Consider the following 8,078-nt stretch of genomic DNA (forward strand, 5'->3'; position numbering starts at 1 on the left):
GGGCAAAGGTGAAAGATACAGCCTTGTCTAACCCCTGTAAGTATCCTGAACCAAGAACTCTTTCTACCACTCACTGCAGCCTAATTGTCATCATGAATGACTTTGATTCATTTCAATAATGTACCCTTAATTTCATCCCCCCACTAGGGTGAACATCATTCCCCTCGGTACCCCGTCATATGCTTTCTGTAGATCTACAAAACATAAACACAACTGTTCATTCAAATCGTAACATTTTACATTTACCTGGTTCGTACTGAAAATCGAACTTTGACAGCCTCTCCGTGCTCTGTAACCACACTGGTTTCCTTCCAACGTCCTCTCAACCACTGATCGCACCCTCCCTTCCAAGATGCCAGTGAATACCTTCCGTGGTATAGTATACAATTAGATGCCTCGATAGTTGTTGCAATCCTTCCTGTTCCCTTGCGTATAGATAGGTGCAATTACTGCTTTTGTCCAATCTGAAGGTACCTTACCAACACTCCATTCTAATCTTACTACTTTATGAAGCCATTTCATCCCCACCATATCGGGTGTAATTTCATCTATTCCTGCTGCTTTATGACAATGGAGTTTATTTACCATCCTTACAACTTCCTCAAGCGTAATTTCACCAACATCACTTTCTTCCTGCACATGAGATTGGTTGTTCGCGACAAGATTTTCAAAATATTCCCTCGACCTCTCCACTGATTCCCTGGGATCTATTGTGAGTTCACCTGTATTACTCAAAACACTGCTCATTTCCTTTTTTTTCTTCAATTCCTAAGATTCTTTTTTACTGTCCAGAAAGGTTTCGCTACTGCTTGACATAGCCTTTCCAGGTTTTTACCAAAATCTTCCCTTGGTTTCTTTTTCAATTCAACAACAATTTGTATCACTCTGTTTAATTCATCTACGTACAATTCCCTGTCTGCTTCGGCCCTTGTTTGGAGCCATTTCTGGTAAGCCTTCTTTTTGTATTTATACATACCGTAGTCATTCCTAGGCATTTCCTTGCTGTTTCTACTACAGCATCCCTGTATGCTCTTTCTATGTCCTGAACCTGCTTACTGTCCATTGTTCAAAACTTCTCAGTAATCATATCCATGTACTTTCTACTCTTATTCGTTTGCAGACAGATTTCACTTTCTCTATCCTAGGCCTAGAGATACTTAGTTCACTACAGATCAGATAGTGGTCTGTATCACCGAAAAATCCCCGAAAAACTGATACATTCCTAACAGACTTCTCGAATTTTAAGTCGGTTGAGATATGGTCTATTTTATGGATCTGGTATCCGTAGCCCCATGTGAATAGCCTTATGTTTGAAGAATGTATTCGTAACTGCTAAACACAAACTAGCACAGAAGTCCAACAAACTCTTCCCATTCCCATTTGCTTCCATGTATTCCCCACATTTACCAATCACCCTTTCGAATACATGAGTTCTATTTCCAACTCTCGCATTGATATCGCCCTTTAGCACCTTCCTCATCCTTGCTGTTGACCCTGACTTCGATATCATTCCATGTTCCATAAAACTTGTGAACTTCATTCTCATCTTCACCCTCACACGGTGAATACACTGAAACAATTCTCGTCCTAATTCCTCCAACTGCCAAATATATCCACGTCGTTCGCTCATTTAACTGCCTAAAAGAAACTATGCTGCGTACAATAGTATTCCACATAAACAGTCCTGACACATACTGTGCCCTTCCCTTTCTAACACCAGTCAAGTACCCTTTTACAATCTCCTGTCTCTTCCTCGTTATCACTTCTTACCCTAATATCACTTACCATTAGTACATCCGGATGCGTCCTCTTTGCCGAATCATCCACTTCTACTTTCTTTATTCGAATAGCCCCATTAATACTGATAGACCACCATCGAATTCCATTTCGTTCGCCAAGTCGTTTCCAAGGAGTCCTTCGCCTGTTAATGAGAGTGAGACCCCATTACTCCCATAGGTCCGAGGTTTGCTTTAAACGTTCTGAACTCGGTAAATACATGAAGCAGGATGCTACCCTACTTATACATAATCCAAGTGAGGATCTCTCCTGTAACGGGTTAGGGACCACGGGTGGATTTTGTATTCTTAGCCACCTGAGCACAAGAAGGGCCATTGCACAGAATATGTCCGAGAACCCATTCCCGTTCCATAGCAAGTGGTATCGCGACCCTCAGGAACGCTTACTAGCTTACTTAGCCGTTGCCCATGGTTCACGAACTGGAACGCGACTGTAGTAACCGACACCATGAACCGACAATTATTATTATTATTATTATTATTATTATTATTATTATTATTATTATTATTATTATTATTATTATTATTATTATTATTATTATTATTATTATTATTATTATTATTATTTCGGGGATATCCATGGAGCAGAAAGAGGTTAAAGAAGGTGCCGGGGTGAATGGGTCTATCTACAATATCAAAATTAATTTAAAACTTGATCTGAAGGTTATATTTCTTTAGAACTAGCTGATGTACCCGTGCTTTGCTAAGGAATTCTACACTGTATACAGAATTCTACGTTAGGTAGTGTACACGTTGTGAGCAAGATTGTCTGAAATTGTATAGCTCTTAACGTCACGCTACAAATGCAACGGGAGTTCACCAAACATCTTTTCTCATACAGTATGAAGACTGACGGAATTTTCAATGTAATAGTAGACCCAGTTTCATACCATCAGTGAGACAGTATTAAGTAGTTTGAGACTCCCCCTATAACCTTTTCGAACTGGCGTGTGTGTTGCCATTTGGAAATTCTATGTCAATCGGCTTTTGCCAATATATATTTTTTAAGGACAGTATGCCGCGCGCTGCTGAACTGAGTATTGGTCTGCGCCTACTACGCGTGCGCGAGTGGTGTGACGCGAGTCTACTGTTAACTGCTAGCGACTACTTCCGAGTCGAGTCGCGTCCTGTAGCCGCCATGGATGGACGTGAATGTGTGTGTTCCGCTATGCGGCGGGTGGTTGTGCTGAAACCCCCGTGAAATCCAACTTAAGAGGGATTATCCCTTATTCCATTAGTTGCTGGCCTCCTACTGTTTCATTGGATTATGTTTTTGCTACGATAATTCTCCAGGATCCTTGGTGAACAACTTTAGTTCACGGCCTCGTGGTTGCCGGTCTTCATTAACAATGGCCAGGTTTGAACTTCTCAATTTTCCGTAACTGTTTTGGATTAAAGTAATTCTGGGGAAGCAAGAAGATTAATGTGTTTCGGCGTACTTCAAGATAACTGTAATAATAATAATGATAATTTGGATTAAGACTTCCTCTTCGAAATATGTGCTGGATATCGTGTGCGTCTGTGAACCATAGGAAACGGTTTCGGCAATTAATCATTTTAGAATGCAGTTCGCACGGTGAAAAAGATTAGTATGTTTATCTTAAAATTAAGTAAAAGTTTTTTTGCACTTTATTGTACCATAAGGTGTGAACAAAGGCGCTGTTTCCAAGGTAGCGGGGTTAGCTTTCCTTCGAGTTCCTTGCCTTCTGGGATTTATTTCTCCTTACTTTGATTTTTTTTGCATTGTTTCTGGAATCTCTGTTTTATTTTAATTTTATACCGTTGGTTTTACTTCTCATTTGTGGACTGTGCTTCGCTTGTCCGTTACTATGGCAACGTGTGTTTGGGTAATTGTTGTGGGCGTTTTTTTAATGGGGATTGTTGTTGGTTTGTGTGTGCTTCTTGGATGAAATATTTTTGTTGCCTGGTATCGTTGGCTTTTCTTTCATATAAAGTGATTAATTTCGGCCAACCTCTTTGTCGTTTCGTCTCGTTCCTTGTCTAGGCGAAATGTGTAACTTCTACCTTTATTTTCGTGTGCCCTTGGAAATTGCCCTCGGTAGAAATTGGAATGAATTGTGGTAAAGTTAAAAGGCAACCGGCCTAAAGGTCATGGAACTACTGATTGTTTGCTAAGTATGGTATTGGTTTTTCTCTTAAATGCGTGATCGATCACATTTAAATCAATATTTTAATTATCTTGTTTGAGGTATGGAGGTCACTGTTGTTTTTTCCTTGTTGATATTTACGGATTAGTTCCTTTATTATTTGTTAAATGAAGTCTACATTTTCTTATTTAAAGCTGCCTTGTTGGCTATTTATTTACTAATCATATTAATTTCTTGCAAGTTAATCCAGTTACTGTTAAACGAGTATTTACATTCTTTTAACACCTGGTTCAAGTTATTATCTGACTTTAATCTCCTTTTAATGATGAACCTAGGTCCACTCCAGATATTATCTTTTTGACTTGTTACCTCTCATTTAAATGTCTATTAAAGTTTTCTTTCATATCACTTAAAAGTTGGTTTTCATTTACCACATTTGGTGCAGCGCTGCAACTATTTCTTTGTTTGGGTGCCCACGGGCTTTTCCTCTACGTTTTGGGTAAGTGTCTCTTTTTTCTTTTGGGTAATTTTGTGTCATGTTGTTGGCTGGTGTTGTTTTTATCCTTTTATATTAACCTCATCACTGCTAGGATGTTACCGGGGTCCTAGAGGGTGGTGCCGGTTAGAATCAGTCAAAATCAGGTTGGGATGTTTTCATTATAATGCCTTTTTACGTTCTCAGAATTGCTGTCTTAGTGGTTTTCCCAACTGAAATGAACATACAACGACGTCAATAGGAATGGCTCGATTAAAAGCAATGCTTTCATATTACGAAATACTCGTTCAAATGAAACACCACACATTTCCTCACTTTTAACGAACAGGACTACATTGCCTATCTAACAGTCCAAAGTTCCAGACCTGGAATGACCAAACCGCAGACAGCCGTGAGCCGTGATCCGTGAACACTCTTCGGCGGGGAGAGGGTCGAATAGTAGAGGCTCCCAGGGCAAAAACTATGCCCAGTTACTATTCTGTTTCCTAGGAGTGCCCGATGAGTCGGAAAATATCAATTCACTACACTGGCGGCGGAAAAATCTATCTGACTTGAAGGCAAATTTTTTTCTCCAAGCCAGAAGAGGAACCCCCTCTTCAAAAGTGAAGAGAAAGAAGCTTTTCTTAAGAAACGGCTCTCTTCAGGGTTGAATTTTGAGCTATTTAGTGAATATTGTGGTGCTATAATTTCGAAAAGACCTAAATTGTTCTTTTTTTTTCTATTTGCTTTACGTCGCACCGGCACAGATAGGTCTTATGGCGATGATGGGATGGGAAAGGCCTAGGAAGTGGAAGGAAGAGGCCATGGCCTTAATTAAGGTACAGCCCCGGCATTTGCCTGGTGTGAAAATGGGAAACCACAGAAAACCATCTTCAGGGCTGCCGACAATCGGGCTCGAACCCACGATCTCCCGATTGCTGGATACTGGCCGCACTTAAGCGACTGCAGCTATCGAACTCGGTAAATTGTTCTTCTAGACCAGGCCATACTACTACTACTACTACTACTACTAAGTGAGGCTCTGCCTTAAGTATGCACACTGCTTATTCAAAACAGCACGTCAGAGTAGGGATCGAATAGCTGAAATACTATGATGAACCAGCTTGTTACGTACCAACTGTATAAGAAAATGTATGAACCAGGGGAATTGCATGCTAAAGAAGAAAGTTTTCTAACTCCCCGGCTATTTCCCGCCAATATTCAGTCAGGCTGTTATACTCGGTACGCAGCAGTAATCCCATCTATCGGAGTTGAAAGGCAGCATAAGAGACAAAGAACATCACAATAAACAATGGTCAATGTAATGTCATTGTTCGATATTTTAGGCCTTACCATTCGGTAAGGAAATTGTATTCTCTATAACTTTTTATATACTACTTTTCGATAGGACCAATAACATTGGTATTTAAAAATTACATTTTATGCACCTTCCCCTAAACTACAATTTCATCCAGGATGAATAAAGTTGTTTATAGCTTAGACTGTAGCTTCTTTTTCCCCGACTCTATATACCGATTTTCATTGAATTCTATTAAGCCATTTTCTCGTGGCTCGGCGTTGATATGGACTTACCAACAAAAATACAAATTCATGAATATCTGTGTAATCCTAGCCGGTACGGTAAAAATGTATAAGACATAAATGGTCGGAAATTTAATTCTCTATAACTTTGGTTATGTAGTATTTATCGATACGACAACTAACAACATACATATTGGAGAATTACACTTAGGCCTTCCCCTAAACTACCATTTGACTCTGCGTGAATAAAATTATTCATAGGCTAGATTGTAGTGACGTATTCCTCGACTTTGCATACCAATTTTTATGAAGATAGGACTACTAAAATCATAAATATTTGAAAATGAAACCTTAGGCCTTCCCCTAAACTACCATTTCTATCAGCGTGAATAAAAAATATTTATAGCCTAGATTGTAGCGAATTATTCCCCGACTTAGTATACCGATTTTCATTAAATTCTCTTTGGCCGTTTTCTAGTGTTGCGTGTACTGACAGACAGACAGACAGACAGAAAGACAGGAATTACGGAAAAGTTAAAAAAAATGCATTTTCTTGTTACTGTGGACATGACCGATACAGAAACACCATTCTTTTCAAATTCTGAGCAATGTACAGACAAAACTCTTATTATATATATATATATATATATATATAGAGAGAGAGAGAGAGAGAGAGAGATAGATAGATAGATAGATAGATTACATTTCAGGCCTTCCCCTAAACTACCATTTCACTCACTGCGAATAACATTATTGACAGCCTAGATTATAGCGACTTATTCCCCGACTTTGCATACCAATTTTCGTGAATATATGACCACTAATAAAATAAATATTTGACAATTAAATTTTAGGCCTTCCCCTAAACTACCATTTTTCTCAGCGTGTATAGCCTATATTGTAGCGAATTGTTTACCATCCTTGTCTAGCAATTTTCATTAAGACACGACCACTAATAACATAAATATTAGAGAATTAAATTTCAAGCCTTCCCCTAAACTACCATTTCACTCAGCGTGATTAAAATAATTTATAGCCTAGATTGTAGCGGTTCAACACCCGACTTTACATTCCGATTTTCATTAAATTCTCTTCAGCCGTTTTCTCGTGATGCGTGTACATACATACAGACAGACAGACAGATAGTCAGACAGAAATTACGGAAAAGTAAAAAGTGCATTTTCTTGTTACTGTGGACATGACCGATACAGAAACACCATTCTTTTCAAATTCGGAGCAATGTACAGACAAAACTCTTATTATATATATATATATATATATATATAGAGAGAGAGAGAGAGAGAGAGAGAGATAGATAGATAGATAGATTACATTTCAGGCCTTCCCCTAAACTACCATTTTACTCAGTGCGAATAACATTATTGATAGCCTAGATTATAGCGACCTATTCCCCGACTTTGCATACCAATTTTCGTGAAGATACGACCACTAATAAAATAAATATTTGTCAATTAAATGTTAGGCCTTCCCCTAAACTACCATTTTTCTCAGCGCGTACAGCCTGTATTGTAGCGAATTATTTCCCATCTTTGTCTAGCGATTTTCATTAAGACACGAACACTAATGACAAATATTTGAGAATTAAATTTCAGGCCTTCCCCTAAACTACCATTTCATTCAGCATTATTAAAATAATTTATAGCCGAGATTGTAGCGGTTCATTACCCGACTTTATATTCCGATTTTCATTAAATTCTCTTCAGCCGTTTTCTCGTGATGCGTGTACATACATACATACATACATACATACATACATACATACATACATACAGACAGACAGACAGACAGAAATTACGGAAAATAAAAGATGCATTTTCTTGTTACTGTGGACATGACCGATACAGAAATACCATTCTTTTCAAATTCGGAGCAATGTACAGACAAAACTCTTATTTTATATATATATAGATTTCAAAAATCAACAAATAACTATATAACAGGTACAATTAGCAATCTTGAAACAGGACTAGGAAAAACCAATATTAGTGATTTTTAGGGATTCTGGGCTTCAAGCCCCTAATGTTACAATCCTAGATATACCGGATCCAGTTTACAATTTTAATTCAAACAAGGAATCATTTACTCAAGGGCAGAAATCCCCTAATTCAAGAGCACTTGCTCCCAAAATGCAATATC

The sequence above is a fragment of the Anabrus simplex genome, chromosome 14 (assembly GCF_040414725.1).
Source record: "Anabrus simplex isolate iqAnaSimp1 chromosome 14, ASM4041472v1, whole genome shotgun sequence".
Lineage (NCBI taxonomy): Eukaryota > Metazoa > Arthropoda > Insecta > Orthoptera > Tettigoniidae > Anabrus > Anabrus simplex.